Here is a 27,135-nt window from a genome sequence, read left to right as displayed (position 1 = left end):
GACAAGGATTTTAGTCAGTCTGTGTAAGGCATATACTGGAAGCCCTTGATGGTCTTTGTTGAAACCTCTAAAGTCTCTGTAATTGCTGTAGATGCTTAGTACTGTGCATACCGAATGGGGTGTTATACTCAATTATGGACCAGACATGTGCCGAGTATAGGGGATTATAACATCTTTTGGTCTTGAGACAATGCCTTTGCTAATCAAGTGAGCTATGTGGAAAGCTTTCCAGAATAAATATAATTCATATTTTAATGTCAATATCCAGAACTGGTATGGGGTGGCATCATCAACAGCAACATCAGCAGCAGTATTGCAAGGCTTGTATCACAGTTCATGTGTGAGCACTAGCAAACCATATGTAAATAGGTGCATCTCTTGGCAGTATCACCAACATGTGGCTGAAGTATTTATGCTTCTGTGTTTTATACAAACTAAAGGCTGGGGGCTGCTACCATCTATTCATTAGCTTAAAATAAGTAAATACATGGATATGGCATTCTTTTAGTTTTATTGGGACAATCAAAACTGATTTCCAGGCATATTCTGGGAAAGTAGTGACAATAACTATTGGGTGGATGTTTGACTGGGTAAGCTTGATTGTTTTTATATAGCACTTAAACAGAAAGCCGAAATCAATTATCGTTTTGAACCTGTTATATTTGAGGAAGCAAACAGAAGAGTCATCTAAGTTGTAAAGATTGATAGTATGGTAAGTTTCACTGCTATTAAGATTGTTAGAAAACCAAGTGAAGATGACAGAACACTGATTTAGTATCACAAAACTGGTCTGGAATAGAATATCTCTTTCAATTAAACAAGCCCTTTCCTGTGCATATATCATTCCCTTTCTTGGATTAGAACCCAAAGTGCACTTTTTCTGTGTATTTGCATCACACATTTCTAATACTGGCTTCTCTTTTTTTTGTTTTGCAAGTTGATTTGCTTTTGAGGTAACCCTGTTCCTGTTTCTGGTAGGTGAAGAATAAGGAATATTGCTTCATGTAGTATCATCAGCTTCAAGGAAAAATTGTGTGAAAGGGGAAGGTATAATAATTTCCAGCTTTATAATCAGTGCTAAGTTTATCTTTAGATTCCCTTATACCTGCCTGCTACTAATCTCTGAAAACTTCAGTCAGAAAGTGCTGAAGAAGTAGTTACTGTAGTTATGGCTTCAACTGTTCAGATGTTTGGTTAAGATGAATTAAAGTGACTTCTATATGTTAAACACCAGGTCTCATAAGTGTACAAAATGTCCAAGTGAGATCATTAGCTTGGTGATGTTTCAAAGTATATTACTTAACCAAAGAACTGAAGAGTCTGGAAAGCAGTTTGATAAGAGATTTACTTAGAAAACTTAAAAGGACACTGGATGTAGAATAGTCCACAATAGAGGCAAGGTCTTTGTTTCTGAAGAAGTTCACGGAAAATAAAGTGAAAGAAAGCGCTAGTTTCTATTGCCTCTATTGTGGACTATTCTACATCCAGTGTCCTTTTAAGTTTTCAAGTTTGTGTTTCGGCTTTGTCCGAAGTTTGCACGAGATTTACTTAGAACAAACTTGGATTTGATGATACACAACATAGTCTTGAAGGTGTGTTGCTAGACTTTCACTTCACATTGAAAATGGGGAACAGTGGACATTATTGTCTAGATTATTTATGTAGCACAGCCATTTGCATTGTATTTATGTAGTCACTGGCTTAAAAAAAAAAAGTAAAACCATTTTTCAGTAGAATCTGTCAAGGCATGCTCTACAAGAGGCAATTAATGTCTTATGTAAATACAGCAGCAGGACAGCTTGAGGGGTAGATGTTAGTTGTGCCCTCTGGGCCATAAACAGGCAAACATAACAGGTCTAGGAACCTATGATTGTGATATGATGGGGAAATGAAACATTTTGTCATAACTTTATCTTTAGGAGATGACAACTTGACAAGTTGAAAATAATGAGAATCTTCAGATCTTTTGCCAGCAAGTGATTTAGACAGTGACTCAGGCAGAAAATACTGTAATGATATGTGGACAACTGAGAGATTTTACCAGCTGACTGGTTGCTATACTCCATAACAGTATGCAATGCTCTTCTTCTTACAGTTTAATTTCTCCTAGTCTTTTGAGTTTTTATTGTCAAGATGGGAATGGACCTCATTCCAAGTGAAATTAGGATTGTTTCAGTCTTTAATGTTAGCCAAATGTGCTCTTCTCAGCACCCATGATGTGCCCAAAATTGACTCATATGGAGTTACATGTATTGGTAGCATATCTAAATACAACTGTAAATTCTTTTTTATGAGACCCATTGCTCCTACTACTACTACTGGAACATGAACAAATGCAAAGAAAACTCAGTAAGGAATATTTTAGGGCATTAAAATGAATACTGGAAACAGCCTTAACATCTACAAGCCAAGTCCAAGCTATAAACCAATTGGCACTTTGTGTTACAGAAATTCTGGTTAAGAGAACTATTAAGCTGTCAACTAATCTCCACTTAGATTCATGGATTCAAAGGTTAGTACAAGGCTCACTGCCATTGCTATCCATTTTATACCTAGCCAATTATCCCATTTATTGCTTAAAACTAATCTATCCCATTGGAGTTTAGATTCACATACCCCTTTCTAAGAACTATATTTACATATTACCCTGATGATGATTAGTAGATCAAAACACAGATATTTAGAGGAGATCCATGCATTAGGATAAAACATTTAGAAACTGTTTATGTCTTTTAGTAGCTGGGGAGGGAGTCCTGGAGAAAGTTTCCTGTTTCCTATACATTGATCCGTGCTACACTTGAATGTGTACAGGGATGAGGTTTGTTTTATGTGGATGAGGAGTCTGTTCCAAGCAGTGGTCTCCTCTGGGAGATATGCCTGCCCCCCCCCCCAAGCCTTTCTTTTTATGTTGCACAAGAGGTCTAGGTCCCTTGGTCTGGTATTTTTGATACTTCACATCTACAAGTCAAATTGTAAGTCCATCAGAAGTGGGTGGGAAGATTCTTCTTATGTTTAACACAGGCTACCTCTTAGTAGTCTACAGGACCAGAGTGATAGAACTTTGAGGTGGTCTATGTATAGCATATTATTAAGGCCTTGTATCTATTTTGCAAGGTACTTCTGTAGGCATCCCAGATTCTGGATGAGCCTGGACAGACATATGCCAAAAGAGGCATTGTACTTAAAAGGGCTGAGTAAACAGGGACAATGATATTCCTTGATTTAGAAGCATTCCCCTCATTTTTGAACTGTGCAGCACAGAAGGACTTTTACCAAAGTGGACACCTGTTGGTCAAAAGTTATGTCACTGCCACAAAATTTCCCAAATCCTGAACTACTCTGTCAAATCTTAGGGGTGTGATCTCAAGGTGGTAGTTTACGGGGGGGGGGCGTCAACAGCCAACTTTCCAAAGGAGATGGCAAAACATTTTTTGGCATTTAGCTTTAGCTCATAAATCTTTCATAAGTTATTTGTTTAGAACAAGACTTCCTGTGGGATTTATTTATTTATTTATTTCAGTTTGATTACTGGGGAAGTCCACTGGGCCTGAAAGTGCCCGTTTTCAGTGGAGGCCCGGGGAGAAAAGCTCCATAAGCAGTACAGTAAGGGTTACATAATTTTAAAGGTATAATACACATAAAATAAGCATACAGTAAGGAAATGCAAATGCATAAAAAGTACAACATACAACACAGTTAACAGATATTAGAGAACAACACAGTTTACAGGTGTTTGCATTCAGAGCAAGCATGATTAACTGTCTTCATAATAAAGGATCTAAGGTTCTTGCATTCTTAAACTAGTAGAGGGAAGACAGTTTACATGTAGTTATTCAAAATAAGTAAGGTATATATAGCTGAGGGATAGCTGAGTCATATGGGGGGATTTGATCATTACCTCTGACTTGCAGTCATTTGCAAACTTAGTTAGCCAGAGCCCTTTGAGTCAGGCTTCTACATATATATGAAGATACCAAACAGAAGAGGTACTGGTGCTGAATCCTGGCAAGACCACTGATGACTGGTCTTTTTATGGAGGTAACTTCCCCTATTTTAATCTCCAGTATCCTGTATGTGAGGCTAGTAGCAATCCAGTGGGTGAGAAAGGGATTTATTCATAGTTTATTGACCTTTTCTACTATGCCTGAGTGAGCTGTTCTGCCAAAAGCCTTGACCAGGTCTAGGTAGGTAGTCAATACTGTTTTACCATTGTCTATTGTTTTGATGACCTTTTTGAAAAAGTCCACAAGGCTGTGTAAGCATGAGCTACCCTTGATGAATTCAAACTGAGATGGTTTCAGTGTTTGGGGGTTCATTATGTCCTTATTTTTTAATTCCATAATTCCTTCCATGACTTTGCCTATGAGACTGCTCAGATTTGTGGGTCTGTAACTGACTGAGTCAGTGGAAGGTCCTCAGTGAAACAGCTGCCGATTTCCTCCATTCCCTTGGTACAAAACTTGTATGGAGTTGAAGTTTCAATAGTGTTGTTAGGTTCATAGGTTCATTGGTAGGTACTAGGCTATTGGCGCAAGGGCGTAAGTAAGCCTAGCCAACAAGGTTCCCTGGCTTATGCCCCCAAGAAAGTTATTTCCTGTACCCCTGAAAATATGCAACCTCAAGGAGTCAAGCTCTTTCCAGAGGTGAGAATCAAACCTTGCAGGTTAGAGGCAAACACCTTAACCACTGCACCACTTGGCCTTTCTAGATGTGGCTAAATCATGCTTCATGCTATTCAAGGTGCATCTTGGGATATCTTAAGGACCCATTGGTGCAGTATGTTTTGTTTTTGGTTGCGCTTTCAGAACTTGGTATTCGGTTGTTGCTGTTGGCAATTATTTGGATAAGGATACCGGGGTAGTAATTGAGAAAGCATGGCATAAGATTTTTTTGTAGGATTATATCAAGTCCCACTTCAGGAAGTACTTCTCCTTTATATTAATGGCGATTACAGACATTGAATTCACACGCACCCTAATGTATCCCATTCAACATGTCAGTAGCTCAGGAAGCCACAATTTGTTGTGGAAAAAAATAGTCAGTGCAAGTCAAGGCTATGGTCTGGTGACCTATTGGTTGACACCAGAAATAAGGGAAGCTGTCCAGCTCAAGATAGGTGTTCTGTTCAGCAACAAGGGTCACTGGCTTTGACTTACAGGTACAGAGAAGCCATAAAGTTAGCAACTGTAACAGTCACTTAATGAAGACTCAGTAGTGAGAAAAGATGGATAATGAATTTGTGCATCACAAAAAGATTTTGTCGAGCTATTGTGTGACTTGAGAATAAGGAAAATTGCCCTGAATGATCTTAACAAGGTTCAAGAACCAATGATCTTGAGTAGGGACAATGTTAATAGGTGGAAGAAATATTCTGGAAAAATCCAAATCCTTTTAGACAAATTTTCTATCAAACATCCTGCCAGAAACATCTATAAAAGTTCATCATTATATAAATTAGTTTGCTTTGGCAGCTGAACTATTACACAGAGGAGAACATATGGGACTGGATGAGATACAGCCCAAAATGGATGCCAGATATTCCTACGGTATCATATGTTATGGACTTTTTCAATATTATAGGAACATTGGGACAGTTCCTTTGTATTGGCAAACAATAGAAGTGATCCTCACTTTCAAAAATGGGATAGGGCAGCAGAATCTGATCTTCCTTCTTGTTTTGATAACTTATGCCAACATTCTTGAAAGGAGATGTTATCTGACAACAGATCACCTGATTCAGTAGAAAATATGTGTATTCTATCCTGCTCATAGAACAGTGGATCATCTCTTTGGCTTTTTAGCACATTTTGCTTCCTGCACCATCCTTTGACTCTTCTACCTAGTTCCCCATGCCCATGCTTTGACTACCTGTGGCTCCCTTGTGAGCTAGTTGCAGAACTTAAGGGAGGTGGTGAGACCTTGACTGTCACCTTCAGCTTTGGGTGGGGAATAGTTTAGCATACAACCTTATTTAGCTTTGCACATATAATGCAAAGTCATGGCAGACTGCCATTATGGTGCACATGTGTTTTGCTGACCTGGAGACAGCACATTGCCTTGTAGCCCAGAATGTCTTGTTATAGTTTCTACAACAATAATGCAAAGAAGGGCCATTACTGCATACCGTTTGGCTCATGTATTTGTGGAGTGAGTGCTGTGTGTGCATTTTCAGAGTTAAGTTGAATATTGTCATTGTAGATGTAGACTTCCTGTGATGTATCTCACATCAGCTACTGTTCAAAGTGAAAGTCACTTTTGTAGGATATTTGTTTTGGTGATCTGAGGTCTGACCATTGTACTTGGCAGATTTTGTTGCCTTTTTATTCATAAGTGACTGTCATCTTGCTATACACTGGAATAATTCACTAGTGAGTGTCAAAGCACTGGTGTAAAAAGCAGCACCACCAAATTACAGATCATTGTTCTGTTTGTGAAAAAAGTGTATCGGTCTGTGTGCACGTGGAGCCACTATCTTAAGTAGAGAAGTTTAAATATTTTTGCGTCTTGTTCATGAATGATGCCACATAACTGGTGATATTGCAGGTGGGGTACTGGACTGTGGTAGTAAAATCTAAGTGATTTATAGGACAAATCTCTAATTCAAGTGACCAGTACTGGTCACTATATAACAAGAAATTCAGAAAATGGATGGGTGGATTGAAGCACATATAGATGGAAGGATGAACTAAATCCTAAATAATCTAGTGTGGATAGTTCATAAATAGGCAGACACATTTATAGATGCTTTAATAATCAATGTATATACAGGTAATTTTAAAAGCATTGCTGGCTATCCTTTGTAAGAGCATTATAAGTTGTTGCTAAATGGAGACACCGTGAGTATTATGTTTGCACAAGAGAAATCCTTGTTGAAGACAAAATTTTTAAGGAGAAAGCTTTTTCAATGTATAAAGAAGTCAGGCTGAAAGCATTCTAGAGAGCAAATATTCAGCGTGTTCATTTTTGCTGCAATATTAATGTTAAATCGATCTCAATTATCCTACTAGGAAATACACACAAATATCAGGGTTTAATACAAATAGTTTCCAACTATTCCACTAAGAAATACACTGAGATAGTGTAGAAATCCATTATTTATGTTTTAAATGCAATAGATTATTATACAGCAGCCCTGCATTGTGTTTTTGTTATAACATTCTGATGGCTTAGAAAAACTGATATTCCTGCAGAATTCTTAAAGAGAATGGATCTTAAACACTGGCTATATCTTTATTTTTAACATGAGCAATTGGTGGATTTTGCTAAAATGTACACAATCTGCAGAAGGCAGTGATCTGGACATGTTGTATTGCCCTGAATTTTCATGTGAATTCAATGAAAGTTTGCACCATGCATAAGCTCCACATATAGCTTCTGATGCTAACTGTTTAATGGATTGTGTAGAGACTGCTAAGCAAGGGCCAAAGATAGCTGGAAAAAATCATGTATTTTACATCTAATTAAAGACTGCAATTGTCATGAAATGAAAACCTGAAACATTATCTCATTGTTTTGTGCATTAGAAACCTCCATGCAGCATTACAGTATGAAAAGTAACTACCAGAATTGCTGCTCTTTTCTGACAGTACAGTGCAGAAGATTAGGGTTATGAGCTGTTCAGAGGCTTCATCCTGTGGCTAGGGTTTGACCCCCTTGGCCTCTGCTTGCTACTGCATGACTCTACAAAAATCATATTTGGTAGTTAATGTACTCTGGCTATGTAGAACTCAGATCTCAAAATGCCAATACAATAACAGTGATGATCAATCCCAGAGTCAACTGTATTTAGAATTTATTCAGAGACTTTGATTCTCTTATGTTCAGAGGCAATGCCATAAGATGGGAAAGATCTGGCTTTGAAATTTGCTTCACTTTGGAGTTCTGAAATAATTTCTATTTATTTAATATTTGTTTACCAGGAAAGTCCAAGTTTAACAGAGCCCATTTTCAGAGGAGGCCCAGGGAGAAACACTCCAGATGCATGTCTTCGGAATGTGGGAGGAAACAGGAGAACCCAGAGGAAACCCACGGGAATGCAGGGAGGACATGCAGACTCTGCACAAAAGGTGCCCTGCTAAAAATTGAACAGGAGAACCTCTTGCTGTGGGATGACAATACTAACTGCTGCACTGTTGCACTGTGTCTATAGAATATTCATGACTGGGGTCTTAATACAACTGTACAGTTCTAGAGCCAGAAAAGTTGTTAAGGTTTCATTACTAAGATCTTTATATGCTTGACATAGGTTCAAGATGATTACTATGCTAATGGCACAAGATCCTTTACAAGCCTAGCCAATAATACCAAGGATATGACAGTATTATATCTAAAATCTCCAGATATGGGATGGGGTAGTGTCATGGTATTGGGTCTTTGGTTGTTGGAGCTCTGAATCAATTTACAGACTACCTCTGTCCACAAGGGACATGGGCAATACCCCAGAAGTGAATTTAGGGTCCCCATCCATTTATCCAAATTGTTTTTGCAGAGAGTGAGGGACAGGCTATGTTTTATGAAGATGTGAAGTTTATTCCATAGACAAGGTAGCCCTTAAAATGTGAATCTGTCTCCACAGCAAGTTTTGTTAGAGTCATAAATAAAGTTAAGGTCCATGGAACATGTGACCCTTGTATAATTTTTCTTGTGACTATGCATCTTTTTCATCAGGGCTGGATCAGAGAGTGCTTTGTAGGTCAGGCATAAGTTCCCTCTCAATAAACAATATGATATGGAATAAAGGGTTATGGCCTTTACTCAGTCTGTGTAAGACGTGTCTTACACTTTGTATTTTTTTATTGAGAAACCTATGAGGCCACTACAGTTGGTGTGAGTACCTGTTTAGGTATGTGTAGAAAGCAGCATTATTCTCGATTATGGGCCTGATGAGAGTTGAGTACAATGGCACTTTAACTTCCTTTGATCTTGATGCCATGCCTTTACTTATGAGTTGAGCCACACAGAAGGATTTCCTCACTACTGTAGCTACCCAATGTTCAAAGTGTAGGTTACTATCTATCTGTGTTCCAAGCTCCCTCACCACTGGGTCTACTTTTAGGGGTGTGCTATTAATAATATAATTTGCAGGGATCTCTAATTTACAGAAGGGTGTGATTATGCATTTTTTAGCATTTAATCTCAGACCATGTTTTGGTACCAGCAGTTTGTCATTTTTAGGCCTGCTTTTAGCTTGTAAGATGTTAACATCATTTGGGGATTCAGTTATTGCTTCCATCTTACAGTTGTCAGTGAACTAAGTGAGCCATAGGCCCCCAACATTGGCATTTGCTTCAGAGAAGTATATAAGAAACAGGAGAAGTCCCAACACTGACCCCGTTGAACACCGTTAGTTACAGGTTTCTTATCAGAAGTAGATCACCTATCTGGACAACATGCATCCTGTCAGTGAGCTAATTGCCTATCCATCTGATGATTTAGTGGTCTATGCCTAACTCAGTAAATTTACCTGTGATCCCTAAGTGGAGGATTGCGTCAAAAGCTTTTGCCAGGTATAGATAAGAGGTATGTACCATTTTTCCTCATCCACGGGCCTGGTAGCTTTTTCAAAGAAGTTCACCAGATTGAGCAGTCAAGACCTCTTTCACAAAGCCAAATTGAGGCTGGTCCAGTGTTTTGGACAGTTCCTATGTTATTATTGATCAGGTCCATGATAATTCTCTCCATGGCCTTGCAAATAAGACTGGGCAAGCTTGTGGATCAGTAGTTCCCTGGGTCAGTTGATGGGGCCCCCTTGTGTAGAAGGATGACTGTTGCTGTCTTCCATACCTCTGGAACAAAGAATGTCCACAAGCTGTGTTTAACGAGGAACTCTAGTGGCCTTGATAGATTCTGTTTTAAGCTATTTAAGAAGCATCTTGGAATGTGATCAGAACCAATGGAAGATGTACTTTTGGCTTTATTAAGTGCAGTAAGGACCTGTTCCCTCATAATGACCGGGGTAGTGAGAAAGTTGCAGTTATTTTTTTTGGGTGTGGTAGGAGGAAATGGTGGCGGTGAAGTTTGAACTGAACTTGTCAGCCAGCAGGAATTACTACAGTTTCTGGCTAGGTGTAAATGTTGCTATTCTTGATTAACTTGGTGCATTACTGAGCATTTCCTATGAGGTTACAAACATAAGTAAAAAAAAGCCTTATGGTTATCTTTCACTAGGGAGACTATCTTTGCCTCATAGTTTGCTTGGGCAGATTTGGCTATCTCTCTTATTTGTTTGTTTAGACTGATGAGTGTCTTTTTGCACTATTTTGTCTGTTCTTTTTTGACTTTGGAGAGGATTTTTTTCCCTTTTGTTAAATAGTTCATTTATAATAGGGGTCTGCCTGGCTGGTTTATTTATTGTAGTAATCGTAGGTGTGAGATACAGATACTACCTCCTCTATGTGGTCATGCAGTGCTTTTGTGTACAGCTCATAGGTTCATAGGTTCATAGATTAGTACTAGGCTAACTGCCCTTGTGAGCTATTTACGCCTAGCCAATTATCCCTTGTGAGACTCAAACCCTGTACCTTGTGTTTGTAAGGCAAACACCTTAACCATTAGGCCACCCTCCCAACTCAGGGAAGGCCTCAGTGTCATCCAAGTTCAGAGTGAGTTTGGAAGTTTAATAAGTTCATAGGTTCATAGGTAGGTACTAGGTTATTGGCCCAAGGGCCTATGAAAGCCTAGCCAACAAGGTTCCCTGGCTTATGCCACCCAAGAAAGTTATTTTCCTGTGCCACTGTCAAGCAGAGATGCAGAAGTGATACTGGGGTGTATTTCCTATTTCTCATCCACTCATCAAGCTTTTTCTTGAAGAGTGCTAATGAAGAACTTTGCTTGACATAGATGGGTAGCCTGTTCCAGAGTATGGGAAGTCTCTGGGACAGGAATCTATCCCTCCAGCATATCCTGTTTATTGCGGTGACAAGGTTTAGGTCCATAGAGCATATAGCTCTGGGGGATTGGGATTTCTTTAGGTGTAGCATGTCCGACAGCTCTGGGTTTGACATAGCTTTATATGTTAGACAGAGATCACCTTGGAGTAGGCGATATGCTATGGAGTAAAGCTGGAGTTTTTTGAGACGGTCAGTGTAGGGCATTTGTTTGAGGCCAGTAATCCTCTTTGTGAGGTACTTCTGTGGCCTTTCCAGCTGCTGCAGATGTCTTGTGAGGTACATTCCAAAAGGGGCATTGTACTCTATAATGGGTCAAATGAGTGTTGAGAGGTACAGAGTTTTTACCAAAGGGAATGAAATGCACTTTTTGGCATTGAGCTTGAGGCCATGGCTCTGACACTAGGCATCTGTCTCAGCGAGGCCCTTCTGTAGGAGATCACATCATTTGGGGACTTGACTATGGCTCCTAGTTTGCAGTCATCTGTGAACTTCATTAGCCAGAGACATTTCTGTGTTAGCCTGTACTTCAGAGAAGTAGATACCAAACAGGAGAGGTCCCAGGACAGAACCCTGTGGTACTCCACTTGTCACTGCTTTGAGGTCAGATTTGGAGTCTGCAACTTTTACAGTGTGGGTTCTTTCAGTGAGCCAGTTGGCAACTCATGTTGTGATGTAGGGATTTATACCTAGTTTAGTGAGTTTAGCTATAATTCTAGAATGGGGAATGGTGTTGAAAGCCTTGGCAAGGTCAAGATAGGCTGCGTGAACCATCTGACCCTCATCTACGGCTTTGCTGACTGCCTCAAAGAAGTCAATCAGGCTCAGGAGGCATGATCTGCATTTCATAAACCTGAACTGGGTGGGGTTCAGAGTTTGGAGGTTACCAATGTCTTTGTTTATGAGTTCCATGATGATACATTCCATGGCCTTGCAAAACAGGCTTGTCAGGCTAATAGGGTAATAGTTTCCGGGATCAGTGGTGGCTCCCCCTTTGTGGAGTTGGATAACTGATGCTGTACGCCATTCAGTGGGCACAAATCCTGATGCAAGGCTATTATTTAACATGGTGCTTAGTTGGGGAACCAGTTCATTCTGAAGTTCATGTAAAACGCAGCCTGGGATGTTGTCCGGTCCCACGGAGGCTGTGTTTTTGCCTTTAGAGAGTGCAGCTTTTACCTGCATAGTTGTGATTACAGGGACTCTGCATTCTTCCTGTATAGATATGGGCCCTTTAGGGGGTGAGGGGGGTAAAGTTAGCAATGAACCTATCTGCCAGGATGTTGGCAATATCAGTTGGTTCTGTAATTTTCATGCCATTGTGCTGTAACTCAGAGCAGATCTGGGTGTTGCCATCGAGTTTCTTGACATAGCTATATAATGCTTTGTGGTTGTCCTTAAAATTAGTGGCGATTTTGTTTTCATAGCTAGCTTTGGTGGATCTTATAAAGGATCTCATCTTCTTACTGAGGCTGACCAGGGAGCTCCTCCACTAATGGGATTTTACTCTCTTTTGCAACAGTTTCTTCTTTCTGTTGTACAGTTTGTTTATGGCAGGGGGCCACCAGATTGGTTTTCTTTTTTTGGAGGATAGTGTCTTGGTTCTGTTTGGTTAGCACAATCCATGCACTCGTGTAAGTGTTTATAGAGTGCATCTGTGTAGGAGTCAGCAGTTGTAACTGTATTGTCCATCTGCATGGGTGTCATGAAGTTCACCACTTCTGTCTTAAGAAGCATAAAGTTGGCTTTGGAGAAATTTTTTACCACAGTTTCCTTAATGGGGGGTGGGGGCGTGATGTGGATATCAAGGGTGATTAGCTTATGGCTGGATTGGACCAACGAGGAGTTGACTTCAAGTGTGGAGCACCGGTCACTCATGTTGGTAATTACTAGGTCTAGGATATTGTTGCCTCTAATGGGGGTGTGGATAAGTTGATCCAGGGCTTTGGAGTTTGAGAATTCCAGAAAGCGTTGAGCTAAGGCGTTGGTACACAAGTAGTTTTCCCTGTTAATGATGGGGTAGTTGAAGTCACCCATTATTAGGGTGTTTGGTGGAACCCTAATATTTTCCAGTACATCAAGAAAAGAGGAGTGGAAGTCCTGGGACATGGTGGGGGATCTGTAGCAAGCTACAATTTGGACTGCAGTTTTGCCCAGAGTTAGTTGCACTTGGATAACCTCGGATGCATTATGCTGAGCAACTAGCCTGGAGGTGTGGATATCCTTAATGAATATGGACACATCTCCACCTTTGGTGGTTTGGTCTAGGTTACATGGCCGAAAAGTGTGGTATGAGTTATAGCCTGGTAGTGCAGGGGTGATCTCTGAAGCCTTGAACCAGGTCTCATTCACTGCACAGATATCAATGTGCTCCATTTTAAGGAGTCCCTCAAGTGAGTGCTTTTTGAGATTTAGACTTCTAGCATTGAGTAGCATTACCCTCAGTTTTTGCTTGCCTGTTCCTGTTATGGTCCTTGCCTAAAAAAGGCACTATAGGGGAGGCAAGAGCCTTAGCCAGTATCCGGAATCCCAGGGGCAACAGGTGCAGGCCATCTCCGGCAAACCATCATGTTCTGTCGACCATGTCATCCCAAGCAGACAGATACTGGATCCCCTTAGAATGACACCAGAAGCTTAGCCAATTATTGAAGTCAATCATTTTGTCCTTGTACTGCGGTATCATTCTGGGTGATGGCAGAATGCTACTCAGGGCTAGGGTCATGCCTGCCTGGGCTACAAGATCAGGGAGCTCTTCCATGTCTCTTTTCATGTAGTCCAGGGAGGTATGTCTCAGGTCATTCACACCAACATGGACAATGATATAGTCATATTTGTACTGGTTGTGGAGTGACCTGAGTGAATGGGTTATGTGGCGAATCGTAGCACCTGACAGGCAGCTGGCAGTTACCTTCTCCTTGTTTAGCCTGGTGAGTGGGACATCAGTGTGCCTGACTATAGAGTCACCTATGACTAGTGTGTTGGGTATGTTGTTTTGCCTTATTGGCTGTGGTTGAGTGGCACACTGAGTCTGTGGGCTATGTGTCATTTGGGTTGTGTTGAGGAATGGAGATTGCTTATGTTTCTGCTTTGTAGGTATTTGTTGCTTAGACAGATTATTATTGAGAGCCTCCACGAATGTTTTTGTGCTACTATGTGTGGATTTTGGTGGTATAGATTTAGTGAAACTATGTGATGAATGTGGTGTGGTGCAAATGTTCACCTTCTCCTCTTGACTGTCAAGTTCAGTCTTGGTTAGAAAAAGCTTTACCTCCAGTTTGGCTAGATAAGTGCATCTCTCACAGGTTGTAGTGTTGGGTGGTAGGAGGAGAGGGTTGTCTGTGTACATGAGGCAATTTCTACATTGCCTCAAGATGCCCAGATTCATCAGATAGACAGGAGAGAACACTGGGAGCTGACCCTTGGGCATGCCTGAATAAAAAACTATTTTCCTCTAGATAAGTGAAGAAAGTGAGTACAAGAGTTGTTTCTCTCTAAGCAAATGAGAAAAGTAAGTACAAAAACTGTTTTCTTCTAGATAATGAGGAAGATTGAGTGCTATAGTAATTAGCAGCTTATTTAGTGCTTAGAAGTTCTGAACATGTGCTGAGCATGATTAAACAAATTGAAGTGCTAAAACTAAGAATCTATTTCTGCACTAGATGAGTTACAGGACAGAAACAAGTGCAAATGCAGGCTTTCAAATCAGAAAGTTGAGAAAGATGGAAAAGATTGCCCAAATGGCCAATAACTAAAATTTCTGGGCCAGAACCACTCCTTATATGGTAGACAGGTTACCTAGTGCTTACCACTCCCACTGATAAGCTAGAAGGCTTCTCTCCAACACAGAAAGGTTTGGGGGGCTCAGAAGCTTACATACAGTCCTGGATACAGCAAATCTGTATCTGGACTACGCTAGTTACAGGAAAGGTAGGAAACAGGCTTACACTATTTTTTTTTTTTTTACAGAAAAGTAGCTAAAACAGCAGTAAAAACAATTCACATGCAGTGCAAGCTAGCACACTTGAGTATGTAGCAATATTAGACCAAACACAGTTTAAAAATGTAAATAAATTAAAAAGGACTAAAAGCAAGTGCAGAAGGAGTTTATTAGGTAGAATGTGGTAAAGAGATGGGACTGGGAGAGTGTCCCAGATGAAATCTACAGTGGGACGGGCAACTGCAAAAGCCACCAAATTTAAACTATGAGCCAGAAATAGGGAGGGTGTGTGGGACAAATCACTTTCAGCAGAGCTCTGAAAAACTATAAGCAACAATTAACAGTACAAACTCGAAAACCAAAAAATATACTTAGCTCTGTATATTTCCAGATATATTGAAAATCAATCTCTCAGAACACAGGTTCCAGCAATGAAATGCAGGCTGTTACTAACAGATCTAATTTTATGCAAGTGATCCTTGAGTAAGATAACACACAAGCTGTAAAAAAAACAGTTATACCAACTGAAGACACAGCAGAAAATGGGGGAGGTGGGGAAAACACTTTCAGCAGAGATCTGAAAAACTATAAGCAACAATTAACAGTACAAACTCTAAAACCAAAAAAAAAAATAGCTCTGTATATTTCCAGATAGATTGAAAAGCAGTCTCTCAGGCACCGGTTCCAGCAATGAAATGCAGGCTGTTACTAACAGGTCTAATTTTATGCAAGTTGTCACATAGTTTGAAGTAATTGGCATTAACAAAGCTCTTAACAGGTTTGGAGTTTGATAGGGGTTTTAGGTTAGTTTTAATACTATAGGAAATCATTTTGTGGTAAGATCTTACCAGTCAGGAGTTGATGCATTGGAGGTAGCAGCATCCCCCCATGTTTGTGAGAGCTAGGTCTAGGATATTTGTACCTTTATCTGTGGAACTAACTAGCTGACCCAGGGTGCTTGCCTTGACGAAGTCCAGAAACCTCTGAGCAAGTGAATTATGGGCCATATACATCTCCCAGTTGATGGAGGTGTAGTTTAATTTACCCATAAGTATGATGTTAGGCTCAATGTTAAGAGATTCTAGTGGGTTTAGGTAGGAGGTGTGGTTTTCCAGACTCACATTAGGGGATCTATAACTAGCAGGGACATGATGTGGGGGGGGGGGGGTCACACCTATAGTTAGTTGAACATGGGACAATTCCAGCAAGTCATGTTGTTGGACCCATCTAGCCCTGTACTTGTCCTTTATGGACACTGAGACAGCTCTGACATTTGTTTTATCCATTTGCTGAGGGGAATCCAAATGTATGAAAGTCATTGTAGTCTTTATTAGCCAGGGTGCTTTTCATGGTTCTGAACCATTTTTCTGTGACTGCACATATGTCTGCATTCTCCAGGGTGAAGAGCTCTTCCAGGCAGTGCAATTTTTTTATTTAAACTCCTAAAATTGAGCAGCAGTGCTTTTAAGTAGTGGTGGGTGATTTTTGTATGTTGGAGGGTTTATCAACTTGGCATGACCTAAAAAAAGACACTTTGGGGATAGATAAAGTTTTTGCCCGTATCAGGAAGACAAGTTGTGACAAGTACAAACAATCTCTGGCAAAGCATCTTGGACTGTCGATCATGTCTCCCCAGGCTGTCAGATATTGGATCCCCTTACTGTGACACCAGAAACTAAGCCAATTGTCGAAGTCAATCATTTATGCTGGTACTGTGACATTATCATTTGTGAAGGCATAATGCTACTCAAGGCAAGATTCATACCTGCCTGAGGCATATATTCAGAGAGCTCCATCATGTGTCTCTTCATATGGTCCATTGAGGTATGTCTTTGGTCATTTATGCCCACTTGGGCTATGACATGGACTATGACCGAGAAATTCTGGTACTTGTGGTTTAAAGTCTTAAGTGCATGGATCCTGGCTCCAGACAGACAGCTCACTATGATCTTCTTCTTGTTTAGCCTGGTAAGGAAGACATCAGTAAGGGGGACATCAGTATGTCTCAAAATAGAATCCCCAATAATTAGAATATTTAGCTATGTTGTGTGTTGCATTATGGGCTTGGAAGTTGGGCTACTGCGATTTTCAGATTTATGTGTTGTGTGAGGTACTTTCTTTCTTGAGAGTGTGTGGGGGGGAGGGAGGGCACTGAGAGATGATTTTAGGTGGTCTGTGGAGGTTTGGGTAGATTACAAGTTCATAGATTCGTAAGTGTTTACTAGGCTGACAACAAGGGCCTTTTTAAACTTAGCCATACATCCTAAATCTCTGACAAGTTCTGGTATCCTTGATAAGTGTAAGCAGGGGCTTGGGAGATAAAACATTTGCAAGACAGAACCTTGGGGATGAACCACTTACAGGCTGCCTTTGTCCATTGGAGACATAGGTGCCAAACTAGGGATGAATTTCCTGTTCCCCATCCAGTTGTACAAGTTACACATGAATTGGAGCCTGTTCCAGAGATGTGGTAGCCTCTGGGATAAATACCTGTCTCTTCAGCAGGTCCTATTTATATCACATGCAAGGTTTAAGTTATTAGAATTGCTAAGTCTGGTGCTGTTTGTTTTGTGGATATGCAGGAAGTCCATCAGAGTGGGGTATGACAATGCCCTGTATGCCAAGAATGGATTTCCCCTCAACAGCCTGTAGGAGACAGAATACAGGGATAAGGGGCTTGAGGTGGTCTAAACAGGACATGTTACTTAAGCCCTGTATTCTTTTAATGAGGAACCTCTGTGGACATTCCAAATGTTGGATATGCCTTTTTAGGTACATACCAAAGGGGCATTGTATTCAGTGATAGGTCTGATGAATACTGAATGCAGTGGAACATTGATTTCCTTGGATCTAGATGTCATAACTTTGTTTATAAGTTGAGCGCCATAGAATGATTTCCTTAGTGCTGTTGACGTGTGATGATCAAAAGTAAGATTACAGTCCTAGGTGTGTTCCTAAGTCACTGATTACTGGATAAACTCTAAGAGGTATGTTATCAAAATGATAGTTAACAGGGATGGATGATTTCCTGAAGGATACTATTATGCATTTTTTGGCATTTAGTTTTAGTCCATGGCTCTGACACCAGTTGTTTATCTGTGTCTGCCCTTCCTGGAGAGCATTTGTGTCAGTGTCAGATTCAATGACAGCTCCTAATTTGAAATCATCTGCAAATTTAGTCAGCCACAGGCCATTCATAATATTTGCAATGCATAGGAATATAACCCATCTATGCAAGAGCTGAGATGGGAGTATAAACTTTGGGTAAATTTGCAGTGCTTGCTGTAGAATTATTTATGTATGAAAACTCAAGCTATGTCATGTTGAAAGCAAATATAAGTAAGTTGGGCCTGGAGAAGTCACTTAAGATGGCTGGGTGGATGGTAATCTATATTAAGACCATAAGTTGAATACAACCGTGAGGTGATTCAATTTGTCCACTGAGGATGTGATAACGGATGGAGAACAAACAGGGTCTGTATGGCTGAGGACAATACTGAATATGCTGCTGCCACTTTTGGGGGAGGTACACGTTGACTGAGGGAGTTTATTTATAAAATCAAGGAAGCATTGCAAGTTTAATATTATGGATGATAAAGCTATACACAGCCGCAGTCCTGGGTTTGATTTCTACAGCTCCAGTTTGCTTACTGTGTGGCTCTGAGAAAATCATTTAACCAGACAGTGCCCCAGGATGAGCCTAAAATGGGCCCATGTGAATCAGTCCTCTCTGTCTCTCTCTTTCTCTCTGTCTCCTTCTGTTAGCTAAACCACAACCTGTATAGTATACAAACTGCACACAACAACACAACATCTATACACTCTAACCTAATATATTGCTAACTTGGTAGCCCCTGCATTTTTTATAACACATTACTTCACCAATACCTGGACCTTATTGCAAATTCATATTTTCTGCTAACCAAAACATCAGACTCACAACATTTGGTTGCTTACACAGACTAACAAATTATTAATTATAGCTTCTTGTGTTCCCTCTCTGGATTTAACTAATCTCTCTTTACACATTTATTTTATTTTGATTTATTTTCCAATTAAGAGTCAGAGCAGTTTCTTGAGCTGTTATCTTCTCTGCTAAATGAGCACTGATTTAGCAAGCAGGGACAACCTTTAGTTTTATAACAGGCCATAACCTAGTGTTCTAAAGTTTCAGGATAATATGCTCACACATGCACACACACATACTGTGTCTGTCTCAGAGGTATAGTTGTCATATTTACTATTTGTACTGCACACTTTATTTTCACACTGACATTTTTCAAGTGTCTTTTTTAGTCTATAAGAAAGAAATAATGTGCTAAACTTCTTAGGCGCAATTGAATAAATTCATGATAAAGGGCTCCTGTTAACCTGGCCTGTGCAGATTAACCAATCTTTTTTTTCTGTGTGTGTGTGTGTGTGTGTGTGTGTGTGTGTGTGTGTGTGTGTGTGTGTGTGTGTGTGTGTGTGTGTGTGTGTGCGTGTGTGCGTGTGTGTGTGTGTGTATGTTAAGTGTAGGGTTACTAGTTAATGAAGGGATAGTTAATATCACCTAGAATAATAGTGTTTGTCATAGTGGAGAAGGGATCCTGTTTATTAAGATATGCTTTGGAATTTGTGGGTTTCATAGCAAGAATTCTGTTGCTGGCCAGAATATGGCATGCAAGTTGTGCTCAGATGCTAGTATGCAAAGGTTTTCAAGTTCATTGTATGACTCAGTCTAGAGGAGGTGGCATTTCAAATGAAAGACAGACACATCAAAACTAGCCTTACTTCTGCCTACACTTGCATTCCTAAATGAGAGATAGAAGCAAAACATGGTAAACAGGAACTGTTGTTTATGCACTGGAATCAGTTCCCATGACAATACAAAGTTCTCATCTTCTAGATGTAGAAAGGCCAAGAGGGGGTGTTTTCTGATAACAGTTTTACACTAACTGGAGTTACACTGATTTGCCATGGTTAAATTTAAATTTACTACACAGGTGGTCTGAGATGAACAACATCACTTAAAGTCCTTCCAAGTAGACATTGTTTTAGCTGGTGAAACAGTTGGTACTGTCTTACCTCTTAGTTCAGGTTTACACATATTATTACTTCTTCAGAAAGAAACCAATAAGTAAACTGATTATTTAAGTCAGCTATGTTTTGCTTATTGTTTGAAATGGTAAGATACTTGTCAAAACAACTTTAATTTCAGCCTTAGAGACATACTCAAACAGCTATATCACGTCCCTCTTCATATAGTCTAGGGGGTCCCGGTTTCATTGCAAGTCATTCACAGGTACCAGAACAATTATTATGACAAATGCATATTGGTTTACTATCACAATCTGGAAGCCCACAGTCTTGAAACCCATAATCCCAGACAGTAATATTGAATGATCCAAATACTGAAGACCACAATATCAAACTCCTGGATTTGTCTCCCTGCAAGACCCATGTTAGTGTTCATTTTGGAGTTCCTACTGATAGGGAGATTTATTATTCAAAATGTATAGATGCTGTGACTTTCAGAATTTTGGTCTTTCGATGTTATGGTCTTGGGATTATGGGTTTCAAGACTGTGGTAGTAACCTATTCATACATGGGTTGAAGGGAATTAAAGAAACTGTAGCACCAGAGAGACATCTAGTTGTTACTCTTACTTTGTCCAGCCTTGTGAGTGGTGACTAAGATGGCCACACTATGCATTCCCCTACGATAAGAACATTATAACGGGAAGTGGACTATCGTAGCTTGTGGACCTCTTCAAATCACTCTCATTACTCTTGATTGTAATGTAATTGGAAGAAGTTACATGTAGTATAGAATGCAAGTTTGCTGTAGCTAGGTCATCTGGCATACTAGACAGTTCACCAGACTGAAGATAAAAAAAAAAAAAAACAAGTTAAAAACCATAAATATTTTTCAGTCTAAAATGTACGTGTAGCAAGCTCCTTGCTACAATTATAGCAAACTGTTAGCTACAGTTAAAATAGCAGGAAAGGCAAATGCAGCAACTTGAAATGATGTGATATAAAAAACACAGGAAATAGCGTAACCAACTCTTTAATGCCGCTTTCGTCCGTAGACTTCCTCAGAATAAATTCACAAACAACACTCATAGTTTAAATACATAAATAATTAACTACCCTAATTAATTAAAATATATCAATTAAATTAAATTACTTAATTTTCAAATTTTAAAGACATACATACAGATAAAAAAAGAAGAGAAAGATGCTTCATAAAATATGTAAACAAATCAAATCATTGCTTTTGTCTACCTTTAATTTTTGATTTTTTAAAAAACATTTCATACTTATAGCATCATTAAGGCCTGGCGGATGGTCAGCCTTTAACTTTATCTGCCACTCTGCCTCCCTTTGTAATAACAAATTTTTAAAATCACCTTCCCTTAAATCAATACTACACACTTCTAAAACTGAAAATAAAAATTTTTTAAAAACAGTACAAACTAAAGAATGTTTAAAAAGGGCATTATTAACATCCTTAGTTTTGATTGCATATAAATGTTCTCTTATACGTGTTCTTAATTCCCTAGTTGTCATGCCTACATAAAATGCAGGACATGACAAACATTGTGCAATGTAAACAACACCAGTACTTCGACAGTTAACATAACCTGGAACTGCATATACTAACTCAGAAGAACTTATAGAAATATACGGACCTATTGCTATATATCTACACATGTTGCAATCATTACAACAATACATGCCCTTCTTAACTGATTTAATTTTAACATTTTCACTCTTATGCTTCCCTAAAATATTTTTTAAACTATTATCATTCCTTTGTACAAATACTGGCTGTTCACCTAAAATATTGAACATTTCCGCATTTCCTCTAATAATTCGCCAATTTGTTTTAATAATGTTTTTAATACCCTTACTGTCAGAATTCATGTCAAGTGTGCATATGATTTTATTATTCATAAATCTGTATGTACCATTCAAAGATTTAAGCTTTTTTAGCACTCTATTTTCTGCTATTGTCAAATTATGATGATAATTACGACTGTTGCTTAACAATGCATCAATGTCCTGTATACATAATTCTTCAAAATTCAAAATAGTTTTTGTTTGTCGTTTTATAGATGATTTGTTTTTTATTATAGATCAGAAGGATATTGATACTGATATATTTCTTAAATATATCAATTCCTTGTCAGCATATATAAAATTTGTAATTGGTGGGAAAGGCAATAAGGTTGATTTTTTGGATGTATGTTTAAGTTGGGATCAAGAAGATATGAGGTTGCATAGCACCATACATAGAAAAAACACATTTAATAATGGTTATTTACATTATAAAAGTGGACACCCCACACATATTATTTCAAACATTCCCAAAGGCCAGTTTATTAGAGCCAGTAGGATGACATCCAAAGAGTGTGAGGTTATAGATGAGTTTGAGTATATTAAATCTTTATTTGTAAGCAGGGGTTATCCTTTAACAACATTACAGGAAATAGCTAATAATGTTCTTAGTAGGCGTAAGACAGATTTTTGGCCATTATTAAATTTAAGAGAGGATAATATTATTATAGATAATATTAAAACGAATAATACTTTGCAGAATAATAAAATCATATGCACACTTGACATGAATTCTGACAGTAAGGGTATTAAAAACATTATTAAAACAAATTGGCGAATTATTAGAGGAAATGCGGAAATGTTCAATATTTTAGGTGAACAGCCAGTATTTGTACAAAGGAATGATAATAGTTTAAAAATATTTTAGGGAAGCATAAGAGTGAAAATGTTAAAATTAAATCAGTTAAGAAGGGCATGTATTGTTGTAATGATTGCAACATGTGTAGATATATAGCAATAGGTCCGTATATTTCTATAAGTTCTTCTGAGTTAGTATATGCAGTTCCAGGTTATGTTAACTGTTGAAGTACTGGTGTTGTTTACATTGCACAATGTTTGTCATGTCCTGCATTTTATGTAGGCATGACAACTAGGGAATTAAGAACACGTATAAGAGAACATTTATATGCAATCAAAACTAAGGATGTTAATAATGCCCTTTTTAAACATTCCTTAGTTTGTACTGTTTTTTAAAAAATTTTATTTTCAGTTTTAGAAGTGTGTAGTATCGATTTAAGGGAAGGTGATTTTAAAAATTTGTTATTACAAAGGGAGGCAGAGTGGCAGATAAAGTTAAAGGCTGACCATCCGCCAGGCCTTAATGATGCTATAAGTATGAAATGTTTTTTAAAAAATCAAAAATTAAAGGTAGACAAAAGCAATGATTTGATTTGTTTACATATTTTATGAAGCATCTTTCTCTTCTTTTTTTATCTGTATGTATGTCTTTAAAATTTGAAAATTAAGTAATTTAATTTAATTGATATATTTTAATTAATTAGGGTAGTTAATTATTTATGTATTTTAACTATGAGTGTTGTTTGTGAATTTATTCTGAGGAAGTCTACGGACGAAAGCGGCATTAAAGAGTTGGTTACGCTATTTCCTGTGTTTTTTATATCACATCATTTCAAGTTGCTGCATTTGCCTTTCCTGCTATTTTATTTGTGACTGTTTGGTATTTTTGGTTTTTGTTAGCTACAGTTACTGCCACCCTGAAGTCATGAGCACAGTATTGATATTCATCAAAGAAACAATAAAACTCATAGCATTTTATGTGAGTTTTATTACCTCACTTGTACCCCTCACATCTCCTAACAGGTTACAGCTGAGGCAGCTGCCCCCTTCGCTCTCTCCCAAGTCAAGGATCTGTTTGTGTCACTGAGGCTTGGCTGTAGCAGGCATTTGTGGTTTAGGAAATTCTTCTTTTATCATCTCAGCATAGCACAGTTTTTTTTTTTTTCTTGTGGTGTGTAGGAGTTGTGCTCAGATGCTATTATGCAAAGGTTTTCAAGTTACTGTAGGTACTGACAACCAGTTTGTGTCAGAGGTCTACCTTTATTTGCATCAAGTATTTGCTTCTCCTACATGTGTAATCATATTTATGGTAACAACTGGTTGTCATTAAGTGTGTTGCAGTTTATTCACTCCCTCAGGGTACCTAGTGCTAGAAAACTAAACGCAGAGAAGACAAAAGCAGACTAAGGATCTATGTTGTGAACTTTTTGTGACCTTTCATTTATCTAGAAAGGGGTAATCTGCATTTATAAATAAAATATGTCTGCATGAAGAAGTAATATACAGTAAGGGCATTTTTTCTGGTATATTTGTAAAAGAAATCTTGGTGCTTTCAGTGATGAGAGTGATTATCCTTAGTTGTTATAAATATGTTACTTCATTAAGAAAAGGTTTAGATTATAAGAAAAGTAATTAAAATATTGGAAAAGACAATAATAAATGACAGTAAGCAGAAAATTACATTAAAATGTATTCAAATAATGATTGTATTTGGAGAGAATTGTGTTTCAATCTAGAAATAAATGCTGCAAAAAGCTTTCTATTCAACAGTTTTGTAGTCCAAGTGACAGAGTCAAATATTTTATATCATACAAAAAGGCAGTTATTTTTGAACATGTAATGTATTCAGTCCATGCTTCTTATCTTGAGTATTATTTGCCTTCTGTTTATAATATTAATTAGTCTAGCCTTTTTTTGACTAATCATATGTCACTTTTCTCACCCTATTGCTACACTTATGAATAACATCATTCTGGCATTATTGAAAAGTTAGACAGACTCATGTTGCCTGTCAGATTAGAAACTGAATATCCAACCGATCCCAAGTTGCTGAAATACTTTCTGAATGGAAAAGTGTTAAGTGGTGTACAAAGGGGGTGATGCTATGCTTTTTTCTGTTTGGAATTTTATTTTGCAGACATCAAATTCAATATACCAGAAGTGTGCCTCACAAAGTTTGCTGATTACTCCAAGATAGGTACAGTTCTCTGCTCATCCATTGATACTAAATGACTCTAACAAGGGTTGGAATGCGCTCACACCAGATGTTCTAATGTTGATCTAAAGGTAAATGTACAAATGTGCAGCATAATAGCATTTGGCAAAAAAAAAAAAAGCTTCTCCCACGTTATGCTTCATAAATGGCACTCCACTTCAGGCAGTGAAGGCCATAAGACACCTCGGTAATTATGTGGAGAACTCTCTGTCTCCTTCAATCATTGTGTTTTCAACATAGTCAGGAAAACCTTCTATCTGACCCAGTTAATTATGAAGTAAATATCTTCATGAGCCAAATAAATCATCCTAACCCTGTTTCTTCCCTTATCAGACCCATCATTGAATACAGTGTCCTCTCTGATATGTACAAATACAAGCATATCACTCAGTTGGAAAGTCCCCAGTGACTTTTAACCAAGAAAATTAAAGGCCTTAAATCAACTGTCCTAAAAGATTGGCAAGACTTTCTTTGTGCTCAGTAGACAGCTACCAGGTAGCCTTTATTTAGCTTTTGGAGCAATAAAATATCCTATTTTCTCACAAAACCATTGCCTCTGCACACATCTGTATTACAGAACAAAATCTACATCAAAACAAAAAAACAAGAGTAATTAGAGGGATAGGTTCATAACACAGTGTATTGACAGCCTATGAAATAAGTTATAAGTAGAGGTCAAACACAATGCTTATAAGCCTATCTTAAAGACTGGTCTTAATGACTGTATGTGTAAACACAAATTTATACAAGGCTTATTATGTAAGGCCCTGCTTAATTTGGGAGTTAATCAGTATTAAATGCTTGACAATGATGGTAAGAACTTTCAAGTCTGTGTTCTTAAAAGTGTATTTGGCCAGACATCTTATGGTTCCTATGATCGCATGCCTAGTTATTCCCATTTGTTCATAGGTGTATAATGGTGAACAACTACCAGAAACTTTATAAGACGAGCCGTGCAACACATTTCAGTTGCATCCCCTTATAACACATGCATCTAAATTGTAAAGGTATGTTACTTAGAGGGTACTATAAAACTATGTGTGCGTTATCTGACTATCTCAAGGATTACTTGCATAAAATTAGAGCCTCTTAGTAACAGCCTGCAGATCATTGCTGGAGCCTTCCTGTGTCCTGACAGAGTGCTCTTAAAACTATCTGTAGATATACAGAGCTAAGTATATTTTTCTGGCACTTCAGAGTTGTGCACTGTTAATTGTTGCTTGACTAATTTTATATCATTGCTGGCTGACTTCAGAGTTGTGCACTGTTAATTGTTGCTTGACTAATTTTATATTATTTCTGGCTGACTTCAGAGTTGTGCACTGTTATTTTTGCTTCACTGTATAGTTTTTCAGATCTCTGCTGAAGGTGTTATTCCCCTACCCACCTTCCCTATTCTTGTCTTGTTGTTTAAACTTGGAAGCTTTTGCAGTTGCCGGCCCCCACTGTAGATTTGATCTGGGACACTCCCCCCAGTCCCATCTCTTTATCTCATTCAACCTAATAGACTCCTTCTGCACTTGTTTTTTAGTAATTTTTAATTTAATTGCATTTTTTAAACTGGTTGATCTAACATTGCTACATACTCAAGTGTGCTAGCTTGCACTGCATTTGAATTGTTTTCACTGCTATTTTAGCTACTTTTCTGTATAAAAAAAATCTAAGCCTGTTTCCTACCTTTCCTGTAACTAGTGTAGTCCATATTCAGATTTGCTGTATCCAGGACTATATGTAAGCTTCTGAGCCCCCCCCCCCCAAGATTTCTGTGTTGGAGGGAAGCCTTCTAGCTTATCAGTGGGAGTGGTAAGCACTAGGTAACCTATCTACCACATAAGGAGTGGTTCTGGCCCAGAAATTGTAGTTATTGGCCGTTTGGGTACTTTTTCCATCTCTCTCAACTTTCTGATTTAAAAGCCTGCATTTGCACTTGTTTCCCCCCTTTCCTATAACTAGTTTAGTCCAGATACAGATTCTTAGTTTTAGCACTTGAATTTGCTTATTCGTGATCAGCACTTGTTCAGAACTTGTAAGCACTAAATAACCTACTAATTACTATAGCACTCAACCTTCCTCATTACCTAGAGGAAAACAGTTTTGGTACTTACTTTCCTCACTTGCTTAGAGAAAAACAGCTCTTGTACTCATTTTCCTCACTTATCTAGAGGAAAATAGTTTTTTATTCAGGCATGTCCAAAGGTCAGCTCCCAGTCTTCTCTCCTGTCTGTCTGATGAATCTGGGCATCCTGGGGCAATGTAGAAATTGTCTCATGTACCCAGACAACCATCTCCTTCTACCACCCAACACTACAACCTGTGAGAGATGCACTTACCTAGCCAAACTGGAGGTAAAGCTCTCTCCAACCAAGACTGAACTTGACAGTCAAGAGGAGAAGGTAAACACTTGCACCACACCAC

This window comes from Protopterus annectens, chromosome 3.part1, assembly GCF_019279795.1.
Source record: "Protopterus annectens isolate FY-2018-M chromosome 3.part1, PAN1.0, whole genome shotgun sequence".
Taxonomy (NCBI): Eukaryota; Metazoa; Chordata; order Ceratodontiformes; family Protopteridae; genus Protopterus; species Protopterus annectens.
This window is presented reverse-complemented; position numbering follows the sequence as displayed.